Source organism: Zonotrichia albicollis, chromosome 13 (assembly GCF_047830755.1).
Source record: "Zonotrichia albicollis isolate bZonAlb1 chromosome 13, bZonAlb1.hap1, whole genome shotgun sequence".
NCBI classification, from domain to species: domain Eukaryota; kingdom Metazoa; phylum Chordata; class Aves; order Passeriformes; family Passerellidae; genus Zonotrichia; species Zonotrichia albicollis.
Genome location: NC_133831.1, coordinates 1,399,681 through 1,414,691, shown reverse-complemented (window position 1 = coordinate 1,414,691; position 15,011 = coordinate 1,399,681). Strand labels below are relative to the sequence as shown.

Sequence of the window (15,011 nt, the reverse complement as noted above, 5' to 3'; positions counted from 1 at the left end):
ACAGCACGAGAGCCTGGTCGTCCCTGTGGGCTCCCAAGGTGGGAACACCCTGCACACTCCTGCTGCCAAGAGCATCATCTGCCCTTAGTCACAGCCCACGGACACCTGTGGAAAACAAGGCATGGCAGCCACACCGTGTCTGTCTCGCTGCCACTTCACCCCCAGCCAGTGCCGCTTCCTCAGGGCGGAGGCCACAACTCTCCAGAGCACGTTTGGGTGCCCTGTGAACACCCATAAATAAATAAAACCCTGCTCAGCACCCCACAGCCTGCCCCCAGCACTTTTACTTTCCCAAGAGGTCACACCCAGGAGCACCACTGCACAACAATGGAACAGGAACTGGTCGAGAAACCCACAGATCCCTTCCCCAAAACCCCATTTTCCCTGTGGCACCCAGGCTGGGGGGCTCAGGAGCCTTCTCTGTGAAATAACAGCCTGGCAGTTCCTGGAAATTATGATCCCATGCTCTGTCTGCTTAATAAACTCATTCCTAAATGCAAACGGGATTTTTAAGTGTACATTACATATTAGTTGATCTTAATCTACAAAATTCATAACCCAGAAGTGTGCATCTTTCAGTGCACATTACATGAGCTGATATAAATCTACAGAATCCTAACTCAAAAGCATATTTCTTCTAAAAATGAGATTTTTCTGATCACTGTATAGCCCCCCGGAGAATAAAATTATTCAAAACCAAGCAGATTCAGAGAAAAAGCCTAACCAACCATCTTGCTCTTTTCAAGCAGTTATTGACATGGTTTTCCCCAGTTCTAAACACTAGAGGAAGGAGAAAAAGGGCTGTATTTGGTTGTGGGTTGCTCTCACCAAGAACTCCCTGTGCCTGTGCCATGGTGAATAAATGGACCAAAATTACACCCAACGAACAAGTCAAGCAAGACATTTTTCAAAGCAGCCCCTGCTCGGCTCAGGTCTGTTCATTAAGGTGCTGCATTGTGCTCCAGCTTGGCTTATTAGCAGTGGAAAGGTCAGGGAAAGTGAATTAATGGAAGTGCTGCGCTCTCCAACATCTGACATGCAGGAGAGGAGCCTCCCTACCTACACTGCTCCTGAAAGGTACCTTCAAATTGAGGGCATGTAGGTGGCACCTGCCAAAAGTGCCATGTGAATAACGTTGGCAATTTAACAAATTCTAGGAAAATACAGAGAACTGTAAAAGCAGCAATTCAAGCACTCAAAGCAAATGCTTGTGCTGAGATTACAGTTGAAAAAGCAGCTTTTTCATGGGGACAGGGGAAAGGATTTAAAGCTCTTTCCTGTAGGTCTCAGCAGGGTTTTGCATCCAAAAACTCAAGGCTTGTTTGACCCACAAAGAACTCCAGGCTCCCAGTTAAGCCACCTCTGCTTAACCTCTGCTGGCAGTGAAGACAGGGGTTTAACAGTTAAATTTAGACTGTGTCCCTGCAGAACACAGCCACACAAACATTCAGTGCTCCTGAGCGCCGTGCAGACCCACCCCACACACAGGGGACAGGGCAGGAGCTGGGGTGCCCCCCCCAGCCCCACAGAGCAGAACAAACCCAAACTGGCTCTGCAGAAACGCTCTGGGCAAACCTGCACCTGGAGAGCCTCCCAGCTGCTCCAGGGAGCCTCCAAAACCCCTCTTTTAACAAGAGAAAGGCTCCAGCACAAGGCAGCAAACCCACAACCACACAACTCTGCTTCTTTAATGCTGCACTGAGCCATGGAATTGTTTGGGTTGGAAGGGATCCCAAAGCTCATCTCATTTCACCCCCTGCCATGGCAGGGACACCTCCCACTGCCCCAGGTGCTCCAAACCCCAATGTCCAACCAGGCCTTGGGCACTGCCAGGGATCAGGGGCTGCTCTGGGCACCTGTGCCAGGGCCTGCCCACCCTCACAGGGAACAATTCCTGCCCAGTATCCCACCCATCCCTGCCCTCTGGCAGTGGGAGCCATTCCCTGTGTCCTGTCCCTCCATCCCTTGCCCAGAGTCTCTCTGCAGCTCTCCTGGAGCCCCTCAGTGCATTGGGAGAAGCTCTGAAGGTCTCTCCAGTGTCTCCTCTCCCACAACCCCAGCTTGCTCAGACTATTAATCCCCCTTGTCCGTGGCTTCCCCTCCCCAGGCCCTGCTTCATAACACACCAGCTTCTGAGCCCAAAAGCCAACACTTCCACACCCCAGGACCCCATGGAAAGCTGTCCCTGGCTCCACAACGACCAACACCCTAAAGACCCAATGCACACTGCACTGCCACAGGGTTATCCTCCAGCCCCTCTCATCTGGAAGGGATGAGAACTGAAACACACAGGAATAAAAGGCAGCAAGCTCAGAAGAACAGTTCCTGCAGAGAAACACCTTCCTGGTGGAACAGTGAGCTCCATTTCCCCAGAGCAGCCAGGCCTGAGAGCTGTTTGTGAACACGTTTCAGAGCATTAATAGAAAAACAGCGAGCAGTTAAGTGAAGTCACGTTCCAGCTAAACAACGCTGCCATTATTGCAGCATCTGACTTTGTGAGGACAATTCAATGCTGGCAGTGTATTGTAATTGCTTTTCCACTCCAGGCCCCAGCTTTACAATCTGCCCTTCTCGGGAGGTCAGAGCAGGGCTGCAGCTCGGAAAGCAATTCTGCTCCTCAATCATCCCTTTAATCCCACACCTGCATATTCATCAGGAGCTCCCTGAGACAGCCCTGCCACAGCACCAGCACAGCTGGGAGGGAGCCGAGACCCCTCTGCATCCCCGGGACGGTGTGGGGGACAGCGGGTGGCACCAGCCAGCTGGGACAGGGCTGGGGTGCAGGGGGGTCACCCCAGGGCAGGACAAGCCCAGAGTGCTGCAGCCACTCCTGCTGCCAGCAGCAAAGCAGCAGCACTGCCCAGACACGCTGTGCCTGCCCATGGAACCAGATGTGCTTTAAGGTCCTTCCAACCCAAACCATTCCATGACTCTGCAATGACCTGGCTGGCTTCAAGCAAACCCTTCCAAATAGGGCTGTGCAAACACACCTGAATTTTGGCTAAGTTGTTGCCACCCTGGTTTGAAAAGGACAGTTTGCATTCAGAAAGCCCAACACCGCTTACTCCAAAACTCAGAAGGAAAACCCTTTGTCCCCAGCTACAAAATAAAACAGGCAGCAAACAGCAACCAGCCTGATTTATAATTGATGCCAGGGCTGAGCTGGGTTTTTCAGGGCCCTGCAGAGCTCCACACACGCCAGGAAAAGGGCTCACACCTGATACACTTTAATTACCTAACAACACCGCCAGAGTCACCGATGCCTGCTCTGCTTTGTCTTACTGTGAAAGGCTTCTCCTGCTATTAATATTCACCAGGGGAAGCTGAAATAACATCTTGTCTGCATCTGAATACTTCCAAATTATCATGGCCACACTAAACACAACGATTCTTAATTATTTTTTCCTCAAAATCCAGGACAGAAGACACCTCTCAGCCTGCAGAGGCAGGGCTGCACACACTGAACAGCTCTCCTTGCTCGTGCTGACAACCTCATCACAAATAATCCCTCTGAACCCAGAGGTCAGCCAAGGACCCAGGGCCCCAAGGCAGGAGCTACGCTCTGTATGATCCACTGGGAGCCTTCTCCAAAGGATTTCTGCCCATGCTGGGGTGACCCTGAGCCCCACACAGGCACTGCCCACCCACTTCTGCTCAGCTCCCACCACACCAAACCAAACCACCAGCACAGCAAAAAACCCAAAAACCCAGCCAGAACAGACCCCTGCTCCTCTCCCACCTCACCAAACCAAACCACAGCAAAAAAACCCAAAAACCCAACCAGAACAGACTCCTGATCATCTCCCACCACACCAAACTACAGCAAAAAAACCCAGCCAGAACAGACCCCTGCTCCTTTCCCACCTCACCAAACCAAACCACAGCAAAAAACCCAAAAACACAGCCAGAACAGACTCCTGCTCATCTCCCACCACACCAAACCATCAACCCAGCAAAAACACCCAACCAGAACAGCCCCCTGCTCATCTCCCACCAAACCAAACCACCAGCACAGCAAAAAAACCCAAAAACCCAACCAGAACAGACTCCTGATCATCTCCCACCACACCAAATCACCAGCATAGCAAAAAACCCAAAAACCCAGCCAGAACAGCCCCCTGCTCATCTCCCACCACACCAAATCACAGCAAAAAACCCAAAAACCCAGCCAGAACAGCCTCCTGCTCATCTCCCACCACACCAAACCACCAACACAGCAAAAAAGCAACCCAAAAACCCAACCAGAACAGCCCCCTGCTCATCTCCCACCAAACCAAATCACCAGCACAGCAAAAAACCCAAAAACCCAGCCAGAACAGACTCCTGATCATCTCCCACCACACCAAACCAAACCACAGCAAAACAGCAACCCAAAAACCCAACCAGAACAGCCCCCTGCTCCTCTCCCACCTCACCAAACCAACACAGCCAGAACAGCCCCCTGCTCATCTCCCACCTCACCAAACCAAACCACAGCAAAAACACCCAGCCAGAACAGTTCCCTGGCTCCAGCTCCAGCCACAGCACCAGCATTTCCAGGGCAGCACCAGCCTCTCCCACCCGCTCGCACAAAAGAGAGGCCAAAAATCTCATTTTTCCCCCTAAACTCCACTCTACCACAGCCTGTTATTTCTGCATCTGTTAATGCTTCCAAAAAGTTGAATCCTAACACTGCATCTAACTGTAGTCTCAGCAGATTGGGAGGTTTCTCTGCCCAAAATGAAACGTAGGTGCCATCTGTTTCAATTAGGCTAATCACAAGGAGACATAACACTGGGAAACTTAAGAGACTTTGGGTTTTTTTCAAGGCATTTTGAAAGCAAAGAGAAAGAAAGAGGTATTATTTAATACTCAGCAGTCAGCAGCACCAACAAGCTGCACAGTCTGCTGGGCAAACCTGTGCTGGAACTGCCCACGCAGGAAAGTTCACTTTTATTTCACTGAGGTCAGAGAAAAACTTGCTATATTCAAAATTTTCTAAAATTAAAAAGACATCTCAGGACTACAGACAACTCCCAAAATATTCTCGGTTAGTACCTTTTATATATGCCATAGAACTTGCAATTTTTTTGCTTTCAAATTTCAGAAAATAAAGAAAAACATTTGAAAAAGGCAAAACCAAACAGTCCAACAGAGACACGAGCACTCGTGAGGGAATAAACCAGAAATTTTGGACAGAAGCAAAGTCAATATTTACCGATTCCATAGCTGAAAGCTGTTCTTCACAGGACATATATTAAAATCCAACAGAGGTGCGTCCCAAAAACGCAGTGTAATCTGAAAAACATGGGAATTTGTTCATTAGAAAATTAAAACAAGTGAATTTTATTCACAACACGCACACGGGATTTGAGTACATGAAGGTTACCAAGTACAAACCCTTGCCTAATCCACAAATAAACTTCCTGATAACCACTCTGCACAAACACAGGAATAAAGGAAAGACTGGAAGCTCAGCCAAGCATCCACCTTCTTCCATAACTTTCTGATAATAGCTTTTTTTAAAAAATCACCTGCTTCAAGGTTCCTGGAACCATCTGGGTGGGCTTAGAGGCATTTTATTTACAAATGAGGGGCTGTCACCCCCAAACCCAGAGACAGGCAGGGCCAGAAGGAGCTCCTGAGCCAGGAATTCACCTTCCCAACAACCCCCATGGAATTACCCATGGCACAAGCACTCTCTTTCCAAGCACACCTTTGCTCTCAACAGCAGTGGATCTATTACAAAGCCCTAAGTTGTTTTTCTGGGGTTTCTCTGACCAGCTCTTGCTGTACATTCAAGGATGTTTTTCCAGCTCCCAAAGTGGAGTTTCTGATGCAGGGCAGGAACCAGCAGGAGCTCTCAGCACCCAAGGCAAAGGGGAATTACACTCATTAACTGGCACACATGAAAGGCCTGGCAGGTTCCTAGCCCAGAACCTGCACTCCTCGCTGCTCCCAAGCTGGAGGAGCCCAGTGGGATGGGGAGGGACCCACAGGGATGGAAATAAGCACCCTGAGGCCCTGGGAGCAACGGGCCTTCCCCAGTCCCAGTGATGTTATTCTGGTCCGCTCAAACTGGTGAAAGGGTGAGCTGCCAGCTCCACGCCCTGCTCATGCCAAATCCCCCAAAACCCCCATTCCATCCAACCTCCGAGCACTGCAGACCACACTGAGGGGCACAGTGACCACCCCTGCTCCTGTTACACTGAGAAAATCTGAATTTCTTCCCTGTCAGAGCTCGTGACAGTTTTATGCTTTACCGCCGCTCGCCACCTCACAAACAACCTCCCTGATGTACTGGATTTGGACAGCTGCTTTCCAAGGGGATGGTTCTTCCCAAAAACCATCCAGGAGAGGCTCTGAGGCCAGCTGGGACTGACACACAGTGGAGGAGATCAGGAACCCTGGGAGAGCCTTGTTTGTTTTGGGAAACTTTCACTCCCGAGGAGAAGCCAAAGGGAAGATGTCCAGATGAGCAACGCAGCTGCATCCAGGGCAGAGCTGCTTCCAGCTGGGCTCAGGGAGCTCTTGGGAACCTCAGCGAAAAGAACCGGCCAAAATAAACCCCAAAACCCAGAGGAAGATGTGAAACCCCAGGGTCCTGACTCAAAGAAAGGAATCCTACAGCAGGTAAACTTCTCCAGATGAGCAAAATGGAAATTTTCTGGCATTTTTCTCTGAGAAGAGTAAAGGAGATGCAGACACATGGCAATCTCGTGGACTCTTCCAAGGCCAAGGAGCCCTGGGGCACTGAGGGATCCCTGCTGGGGATGCAGCCCTATGGAGCACATGGCAGTGCTTGCACAGCACCTTTTCCAGCAGGATTCCCCTGCTCCCTCATCCTCTTCTCCACAGTAACAGTCACATCACCAATTAGCATTTCAACAGCAACAGGAGATAAAGTGGGGGGAAAACAGCTGAACTTCCAACTGCATTGTCTGGAACTGCAGCAGTGCTGCTTGCTGACAGCAGTGACTGTCAGGGAACCACGGAATGGTCTGAGTTGGAAGGACCCAAAGTTCATCCCATTCCATCCCCTCATGGGCAGGGACACCTTCCACTGGCCCAGGCTGCTCCAACCCAGCCTCAGCCACTTCTCAGGGCAACAGCTATGATCAAAATCACCAAAAAGTCTACAGAGGTCAGTCCCAGGACACTGACAGACCATTTTCAAGGTCTATTTACAGCTGCTTGCTGGCCCACATACAGCAGATTTGTTCATTCCTTGGCTCACACATAAACATACAGAAAGCATCGTAACGCTGAAACAGCGACCACACGTGAGCCAAGTAATTTTCACAAGGAACATGGCACCCTTTTTTAATGAAATTGTTATCAAATCACTTAGGAATGCAGCAAACCCTCCAGTGGGAGATGCCCAGCACAGCCTCTCTGGCTGTACGTGGTCGGGTCACTCACACAACGTTCCTGCTGCACAGAATCCAACTTTGCAATTTAAACCCAACTCCACTTCCAACAGCCACATTATAATTAATAAACACATCTAGCCATCCCATTTCCTCTGCTTTAGGTGATGAAAATGTATCACTTCACCAAGTATCATCACTGCCCTTGTCCCTCCTGGGATCCTGCAGGGCTGACCATGGACAAGGCTCAGTCCTGAGCTCATGGTGCTGCACAGGAGCCCCTGCACTGCACAACTGCTCTGCCTGTGCCTTGAAATGGGCATGCAAACACCAAATCACCAAGGGCTCAACGTGGCCAGGTCCTGGTTTAAAACAGGTTCAGTCTTGCAAGACTTGGGACACTTTATTTTCTGTTAACACAAAGCAACTTGGAAACTCTGGGAAAGCAGTACTACCAAAATAAATATATAAATGTTCAAACTTCTACATTTTCCTACCAGCCCATGATGTTAACACTGACCACAGGGTCCCTCAGCACCTCCCTGAATCAGTGATTCCTGCTGCAGCCACACACAGATCAGGACTCCACATTCAGAGCACAGCATGCAGCTCCTGCCAGCATTCCATCGAAAACATTGGGAATTACATAATTCAAACCTCCTTAATGAAAGGGTATCTTGTAACTCCACAGAAATTAGTATGTGAAGATGGAAAATGCCTTACAATCCCGAGCTGTGACCTGAAAAATACTGACATGAGCTGCAGACTCCTCACACCAGAGCAGCTGGGATGTGGCAGCAACACCAAGTGGTCCCAGCAGCGAGGTGGGAGTTGGATTCCTTGAAGGAACAAACCAGTTCTCTGGTTTATTCAGAGTCCCCATGAAAAATGTGTTTGAGATTCAATGGTTTCATACCCCTCAGTGTTTCTCGATTTGATCCATAATGCAGAAAGGTTCTGCTTAAATCTCCATTTTACAGGGAGCAGGAAAGGAGCCACTGCTGCAGTCTCATCCCAGGAAATCCAGAGGCCAATCCCCACAAATGTGGCCTCACCATTACTGTTTCTCTGAGGGAAGGAGTTGGATTTGGGCCCCAAGACAGACCTGCATCAATTCAGATTTTATAGAGACCCAGAACTAAGCAGCATAAGAGGATATCTGAGATTTAGATCCTGGTTTAGACCAACTTTTGAATGGATAAAATCTCTCTGGGGAACAAGAGAACCTTATTCCACAGCACTCATCTGCTTTCCCTCAGAATAATTCCAGGAAGAGACAGAATTTCAATGAGGCATTTCTCTGAGGGCTGCAGAGAAAAGGCACCCATGGGAGCAGCCCAGCCCCACAGAGCTCCTGCTCCAGAGCAGCCCCATCACCTCCCGTGCACAACCAAGGGGGAACAACTACAGCAGATGTGGAGGGAGGAGAAACTTGCAAATGTTTTCCAATGCACTCCCCAGGCACAGCCTGACAGAGCACAGCCAGAGCTTCCACCTGCTGAAACGGGGGAAAAGGCTGAAATCTCACTGTAATTTTAGAACCTTAGAAAACTGGGTGTTGTCATCCCATTGCAGGGGTTCCATGCTGTTGTCTCCTATCACAAAGGTTCCATACCTTGGTGTTCCTCCTGGGCAGCTCCTCAGAGCACTGACTCTTTGCTCTTCACGAAGCAGCCACTGACTCCAGCTCCCTTCCCAACACCACCCCACTCTTTTATAGCATCTTCTTCTCATTGCTTACACCTGTGGCCTGTTAAAGCCAGGCCTGCTCCTAATCTTTGATAATTGGCCCAGCTGCAACTCCTTAGGGGCAAGATTACTTTCTACACTATCTTTATTTTCTTATATATACAGCTGGAGACTGGGGGAAGAACCCATAAGCAGCAGCACTACAAACCCCACAGATATCTCCCATAAATACCCATGGGCTCCTTCTGCTGGAATTGGGGAAGAAAATGTGCCACCTATAGAGAAACAGAGCAGAAATCCCTGTCCCACGCCAGGGAGAGCCAGAACAGCCCAGGCCAGCACAGCAGGAAAGCCCTGCTGGCCCTCGAGGGATGGACACTGCCCACAGATCACCAGATTGATGGAATTTCCCTTTAGAAGCCCAGAAAAGCACCCTCAGAGCACTCCATGCAGCTCAGGGCTCCCTAGAAAGAGGAGGAAAAGAAGAGGTGTGTGCTCTCCAGCTCTCAAGGGGGATAAACAGTTGTTTCCAAGAAATCCCCATAAATTTGAGATAAATACCCCTGCAGCCTATCCAGGCACACACAGGGCAAACCCTCACGTCCCCACCCTTCCCAGAGAGATTCCAGCATGGGGTGAGCTCCAGGACCTGCCTTTCACTGCAATTTATGAATATTCCCACAGCCATCACAACCCAGCTATGCTCAAACAGCAGCAGCTACCCAAGTGGAAAGCCAAAGCACACAGAGAATTCCACCAGTCCTAAAAAAAAAAAAAAAACCATTAAAAAATCCACCTTTCAGCATGTTTGATTGTGACAAAATTGTAGCATCAAGTAAAATTTAATTAGATGGCTTTCAGAACGAAAGTAGGTGATATATTCTTGAAGTTCCTTTATTTTGCCCTGCAGATAAGATGTATGCTGAGATCTACAGTTTTTAAAGCTTGTGTTGTCTGTGCTACTTGATAAAAAATACAAAATAAGCTGATACTGTACCAAAAACACAGACACTTGTGTGTGGGCTGAAGAGCCCAAGGTTTAATTTGTGCCACTGCAATAAGCACAAAGGGCAGCAAAGATGTGATTCCTGGGAAAACAAATTGTCCTTTAGGAGTTTTAACTGAAAGTCTGCCATGGACAAGGCTGTCTTTAGGAATGGGGGTGACAGAAGCCTGAATTCAGGAATGACCAAGCTGTTTGGAGAGCTGCAATGAATTAGGGAAGGTCAGAATCTGTGATGGCATCACAGAATGGTTTGAGATGGATGGGATCTCAAATTTAGTCCTCACCCTGGGCACCTTCCCCTATCCCAGGTTGTTCCAAGCCCCTTCCAGCCCATCCTTGGACACTTCCAGGAGTGGGGATTGAGCTCCAGGATGTTGAACTTCACCAACACAGTGAAGGCAAGGAGGGAGGATGTGTTCTAGGATTAAAGCCGTAATTTCAGGTGAGCTCACAGCTGCTGTCACAGCTCAGGCTCCTCCTTTCCATTATTCCTGAACACAGGTGAGGTGGCACAAACACTGAATCCCTGCCCAAGCCCACTCAGCTGCCCCAGCCCCTCCTCCTCAGGGGGCAGCAGGGTGAATGATGCCACTGGGCCACAACGAGCCCCATTACCTTACAAAGTGAATCTGCATTTCTTACTCTGTGCCCAGCTTTAACACATGGAGAAAATTCCATTTTTCAAGAGAAAAATGTGTCTGTCTGTCACTCTTGTCACCTCTGCAGTCCCAGACATTTGCATCCGTGTAATTCCACGGCAAATTGGATATGGGTTACTATTAATATCTGAACTATTTCCTTTCCTTTCTGCACGCTGATTGGTGAAAAAGACGCAAGCATCCCGTTTTAAAGCACACTAATTAGCCAGGGAGGAGTCAGGGAAGTCACTGCTCAGCCTTCAGGAACAGACAGGCTCCCTCACAGAGGCAAAAACACAGCAAACATCCATGGAGTGGCTCCTGGCTGGATTCTGAGCTGGCTGAATGTCACCTCCCCAGCCAAGAAAACTCTCTGTGGTGACAGGAATGTTACAACCAGACAATTCAACAACTCAGCTACAGGCTTTTTTGGAATATGCAGCCCCACACCCAGCTATGCAGGATCAGACACCGTTACCTGGCTGGACAATCCAGGAGGTCCCCAGAAAGAAACATTAAAAATGTAATGTAGAATGTGCTCAAGTCTACAATTCCTGAGTTACAAGTGCCTTACAACCACCTCAAATTACACAGCAAAGAAAGAGCTGAAAGGAAGCACCTCCCTGATTTCCACACAGCATCCCTCCCCTATTGTCTGGGGCCTGGCAAGTTAAGGTCAGAATAAAAAGATTCCTTAAAAATCCCACATACATTGAAAGCACCTACAGCTTCCACTGATCTTTTTTTCCTTTCTATTCTAAGCCCTGAACAGGTTTAAGTAGCAGTTGTCATCATTAAAGAAGCTGCTCCCCTCCCACTTCCCATTCTCCCGAGGCAGGAGCATCCTGGCACACCAGGCACAGGTGAGGAGCAGCTGCCTCACTCAGGGCACAGAAATCCAGGCTGGAGAAGGGTGTGAGGAGGGCACAGGCCACCAAGCCACAGGGATCAGAGAGCACTGCTGAATAACGAAATGAGGAAATGCAGCAATCAGTAATAATGCTAAAATAAGGAAGTCATGTGTCTGTCTGTGCCCATGGAGGTGCCCCAGCTGCTCAGGGGGGATTGAGGGATGCAGGGTCTGTCCCTGCCCAGCTGCTGGTGCCCAGCTTCTCTCCTGGGCACTGCAGGGCTGTCCCTGCCCAGCTGAGCCTGGCAGTCCATCAGGAACCCCCCAATGCTCCCCAGGGCTGTCCATGCCCAGCTGAGCCTGGCAGTCCATCAGGAACCCCCCAATGCTCCCCTGGGCACTGCAGGGCTGTCCCTGCCCAGCTGAGCCTGGCAGTCCATCAGGAACCCCCCAGTGTTCTCCAGGGCTGTCCCTGCCCAGCTGAGCCTGGCAGTCCATCAGGAACCCCCCAATGCTCTCCAGAGCTGTCCATGCCCAGCTGAGCCTGGCAGTCCATCAGGAACCCCCCAATGCTCCCCTGGGCACTGCAGGGCTGTCCATGCCCAGCTGAGCCTGGCAGTCCATCAGGAACCCCCAATGCTCCCCAGGGCTGTCCATGCCCAGCTGAGCCTGGCAGTCCATCAGGAACCCCCCAATGCTCCCCTGGGCTGTCCATGCCCAGCTGAGCCTGGCAGTCCATCAGGAACCCCCAGTGCTCCCCTGGGCACTGCAGGGCTGTCCATGCCCAGCTGAGCCTGGCAGTCCATCAGGAACCCCCAGTGCTCCCCTGGGCACTGCAGGGCTGTCCATGCCCAGCTGAGCCTGGCAGTCCATCAGGAACCCCCCAATGCTCTCCAGAGCTGTCCATGCCCAGCTGAGCCTGGCAGTCCATCAGGAACCCCCCAATGCTCCCCAGGGCTGTCCATGCCCAGCTGAGCCTGGCAGTCCATCAGGAACCCCCCAATGCTCTCCAGAGCTGTCCATGCCCAGCTGAGCCTGGCAGTCCATCAGGAACCCCCCAATGCTCCCCAGGGCTGTCCATGCCCAGCTGAGCCTGGCAGTCCATCAGGAACCCCCCAATGCTCCCCTGGGCTGTCCATGCCCAGCTGAGCCTGGCAGTCCATCAGGAAACCCCCAATGCTCCCCAGGGCAACACTCCCTGCTCCAGGGGCCAGGCTGGAGGGTGGGGGAGCCCCAGCACACAGCCCTGCACCCCAGGCAGGGCACGGCCCAGCCAAACAAACAGCACAGAGGGAGGCAAGGAAAACGCTCAGAGGACAAAAGGACAGAGTCAGGATTAAACCCAGGCCTTGATCCCCGGCCAAATGGCCGACCCATAAACCCACGCAACTTCCAGAGCCAATTTAAAATCCTCAGTGTGGTACACTTTGGGTTATAAAATCATATTTAGACACACATTTTGAAGTGTTCTTTGCTCTGCTGGTGGCTAAAAACAATTCCTTTGTCATCAAATCTTGCTTCAGCAAGCTGACGTGACGTTTTTAACTCAGGAAATAAGATAATTATGGTTCAAGGTAAACAACTACAACTGTGCATCATAAACAGTTTCTAATTTTAAGCCTGAGTCCCTCTAATGCCATCCATATTTTAAAGACAGTTTCCTTACAAATGGTTCAGGCTGTCTGAGCAGCTTGTGACTGAGCCTGTGCTAATGAGCAGCAGCAAGGCAGCACAGCCAGGGAAAACAGAGCCTGGTGCAGCAGGTGAGCTCCTGAGGCAACATCAAGGCATGGTTTGGGTTGGAAGGGGCCTCAAAGCCCATCCAGTGCCACCCACCATGGGCAGGGACACCTCCCACTGCCCCAGGCTGTTCCAAGCCCCATCCAACCTGGCCTTGGATCCAGGCAGCCACAGCTCCTCTGTGCCAGGGCTTTGCCAGCCTCTCAGCCAAAACCTTACTCCTGATATCCAAGCTAAATCCTTCCTCCTTTCAGTGTGAAGCCAGTCCTCCCTGTTCTGCCACTCCAGGCCCTGGTCCAGATCCCTCTCCAGCTCTCCTGGAGCCCCTGCATCCCTGCAAGGGGTTCCAAGGTCTGCCCAGAACCTTCTCTTCTCCAGGCTGAACCAGCCCAGCCCTCCCAGCCCGTCAAGGTAAGCCAAACATCAAAGGAGGGAAATACACTCTGAATGTTAAATAGTGAAGAGGCCAAAGCTCCTCGTGGAGCAGGGAGAAAACAAAGCTGCTGCTGCTGCTTACGCAACGCCCTGTGCTGCATCAGCCCAGACCTCAAACGCCCCATGGCACCAAGAGCACAGCTCAAGTTGGAACTCGTGAGGAGAATCAGCTCTGAGCTGTTCAACAGCAGGCAGGGAACGCAGCTCCAGCCCCTCAGAGCTGGGGCTGAATCAGCCCTCGTGCTGCTGCTGCTGCCCTAAAACGTTCCCCAAGCACCTGGGAACACAGGCAGGCAGGAGGGGCAGCATCCCTGCCCCAGGAAGGCCGGAGCACATGGGGTGAGCAGGGCTGGAGCTCCAGGAGGCGTGGAGGGCACAGCTGTGCCTGCCTCGGGGATGAAGCACAGCTCAGAGGCAGCAATAACTCCAGGAGGGCTCTGAGGTGCCAGCCTGGCAGGCTCCTGTTCCTCTCATCCCAGGAAAACGGGCTCAGCTACAGCCAAAGGAGCCCAGCTGCATGGGGGAAGGCGGCAGAGGAACCCAGCTCCCACAGAGCTGCTCTGGAAGAGCCAGGAGTGCTCAGAAGTGCCCCAAAACCCAGTGGTGGGAACGCTCCTGAGCGGCACAGAGGGATCAGCCTGGGAGAGCTCGCTCCTCCAAAACTTCTCCTCACTAAACAATTCCAAAGCACCCCACCCCACTGCTGCTATTGTTGTCAGAGAGGGAATTCCAAGCAGAACAATGATTTCCACGACATTTTTCCGTTGCAAGAAGAAAGCTGGTAACGCTGCACAGCAAAAATAAAATTTCCACAGCAGCTCAGCCAGCAGCGCGAGCCTCCTTCCTAAAGGAGCAGATTAACGTGCCTGCAGTCTGCTGTGCAGCAGGGATGTATTTTTAGCTCCAAGGATCCGAAGGCAGAGATGTGGTGGAAGCCTCCCAGGCTGGAGATAGCCATGGGAGGTTCATCTCTCTGCACCCTGGAGAGGGCAGCTCATTAAAAGGCTGCTCAGAGCAGAAGGAAACAATTCACCCATTCCCTGAAGAAATCCCTCTTCCCACGGCTGCACACGAGGCAGCTCCTCTAACCTCCCCACCCCCCAGCTCATCCCAGTTTGCACCATTTTTGGGGAACAGCAATGCATTAAAAGTGCTCTTCACTCCCAGATCTCTGGCACAATTACTGGAGATAAATTCAAAGCCATGCTCATGGCACAACATGGGATGAGGGGCTCAAAGCCAGTCCTGGTGTCCAGGAGACTGAAAGGAGCAGAAGAACAGTTTGGCTTTATGCTTTACCTGCA

The 15,011-nt window shown here is 51.1% G+C and overlaps 1 protein-coding gene across 5 annotated transcripts in view; it reads right to left on the bottom strand.

Moving 5' to 3' along the window:
* ANKRD11 (ankyrin repeat domain containing 11) overlaps positions 1–15,011 on the bottom strand; it is a 129,436-nt gene that overhangs the window by 100,489 nt on the left and 13,936 nt on the right. For all 5 annotated transcript variants that reach the window (XM_074550714.1, XM_074550718.1, XM_074550715.1 and 2 more), the window contains exon 2: positions 5,198–5,277. The gene's annotated coding sequence lies outside the window, so the exon portion shown is untranslated. The remainder of the gene's footprint in view (positions 1–5,197; positions 5,278–15,011) is intronic.